The sequence below is a fragment of the Montipora capricornis genome, chromosome 7, assembly GCF_036669925.1.
Source record: "Montipora capricornis isolate CH-2021 chromosome 7, ASM3666992v2, whole genome shotgun sequence".
NCBI lineage: Eukaryota > Metazoa > Cnidaria > Anthozoa > Scleractinia > Acroporidae > Montipora > Montipora capricornis.
The window spans coordinates 45,613,326-45,615,825 of NC_090889.1; positions in this window are offsets into that span (position 1 = coordinate 45,613,326).

The window sequence follows — 2,500 nt, forward strand, 5'->3', positions numbered from 1 at the left end:
TTCGAAAAACAGAAGTAACACGAGCTGTTCGAGCTTACCAAAGAATACTTCAGCGATGAAAATACTTCTTTGCAAGACGTAAACATTGGGTTCATTAGCGCAAGCAACCAAGGATCCTTAGTGAATACCTCCCAGCAAGTATACGATGCGTATAACAGCAGGTTTTTACACGCAACGAGCTGGTGCTGTTCATCGAACGGCAGAAAGAGAAGCGTCAGACACTGAATGCCAAGTAAAATTCAGTTATGAGCACCTAGTTTCATTATTGCTTTTAATTCTGCATAATCATTTCATTTTCTATGATTGAAAAGTTTTTCTTTAAAATTGTGGTACAGTTGATTCAGACTACTGGGGAAGCTCTGCTCGAAGGGGAGCTGTCATGTAGGGGAAGCCCACAAACGCCTGGCAGAGCGGCATGGAAATGGGTTTTCCCGCGCCGAGTACTTTTTGTGGGCAGAGACTGATTTTGAGTAAAATCATCAGAATATGGTCCGAAAATTGTAATCCGGATTTTTTTGGAAATTAAAAATGAATAAGAGACGAGTATATGAATTCCATAATATAGAGGAAACCAAGGAGGTGTGTAAGAAAGAACCTCCTGAGAGGACAAACAACGAAAGTACGGGAAAAGAACTATGTAGAGATGGAAGAGACATAATTCCCTGTTTTATTGTTGTTATTCGCTGAGGTTGTTTTCACGCAAATTTATTGAAGTCTTGGTGTTTTTTTTTTTTGAGAAAGTGGAATTCATCATGATTATGAGCAGCCACCGGAGGCTCCATCCTTTGCCGAAAGAAGGCATAAAAAGCCTAAATCCACATCCAACACGACAGCATCATGTGAGGAGACATTCACTCAACTGGCAGAGGCATTCACGAGTGTCTTGAACCTGCCTCGTCAGGCAGGTGACAAAGAAGAAGGCAATGCCACAGCAAAAGAAAAATCGACAAAAAAAAAAAAAAACAATAATATACAATAGTAGGGTTGCTTAGCTCGCATTGGCCTGTCTGAGACCTCACCGGGCTTTTTTGCAAGTTGTTTTAATTAATTTGTGCGTGTGTGTGTGTGTGTGTTTTAGTTGCGTTCATTTATTTTGGGACAGCTGAAGGAAATCGGGAACCTTTTGAAAGAAGGAATTTTGACGCAGCAAGAGTTCGCCGAGCAAAAACGAATTTCACTTGCAGATCTGAGGAACATTCAATATAGTCTAGCCAACGTTGCGGATGCTACAAAGGCGACATGCAGGGGTATCGGTCGCGCATCTTCAGCGGTGCGGACAGCGCCAGGACGGGAAAAGATAGCCAAGTATGTTCCCCTTGTTTCCTCTTCCATTTCCTTTCTAGCGCCGACTATCATGTCGGCTACCACAGGGCTATCCCTACTTACTTGACCGCGCACCAGTGGCTCAGTTGGTTGAGCGTCGGGCTGTCACGCGGGATGTCGCGGGTTCGAACCCCGGCTGGATAAACTCAGAATCTTAAAATAACTGAGGAAAAAGTGCAAATGGTTAGACTTTCAAGTCTTCTCGGATAAGGACTATAAACCGAAGGTCCCGTCTCACAAATGTCTTCTATGTTCATAAGTTCCCTGTGGGACGTTAAAGAACCCAAGCACTATTCGAGTCCCCGGTGTTGTGGCTGTCCTGTTCTCTCCAGCAGAAGTGGCCAGCTTGGCGGTGATGTCTCTAAAAAGGCTTGTGGTGTATGAGGCCACCTAAGCAGAAACAGCAACAAGTCAAAAAGGGACTTTGCCAAGTGCTGGAACATGTAGATGTAGATATAGATGTAGATATAAAATAAATTCTTGTCGAGAACTGGAATTGTAACTTTAGTTTAAAAAGTTGGATTAAAACAAAGACAAACAATTACAGAACAGTAACTGTTCCATTGTGCTTAGAATGTTATGTACTAGTAAACCTCAATAACCGCAGTGAGTAACAAATGCTTGGCAAAATTCGCATGGCACCTGAAGAATTGCCAACAGGACTAAACCCTGCGGTCTTCTTGAGCGAGAAAACAGTGGCTGTTGCTCGCGCATAGCAGCTTTGGCATTCGCTGTGACCATTTCCACTGGATTTAAGGACAGTGCCTACTAATTCAAAGGTATTTTTGCGCAGCTTACTGGATATGCGGAAAAAGCACATCTTAACTAGTGTTATTAAAATCCACAGAGAAAACTGGGGGTAGCCAGGCATTTTTCGAAGATAATTAATCAACAAAATTTGTAAAAAGCTTTAAAATACAAAGCAATGTGTGGCGTTCTTTTCCAAATTGAAGCTTAATTATCTCTGAAAAATGCATGGTTACCCCTCATTTTATTTTTGGATACCAAGAGAACTTGCTAAGTTCTGTTTTCTCCGCATAGTTTCGAACCACGCAAAAATATCCCTGTATTAATAGGCACCGCCGATAGGAAATCCGATTATCTCGAGATGCGCAGAACGTATGCGCAATAACAATAGTAGGCACCGACCTTAATTCTGGGCAGTAGGGTGGCAGTT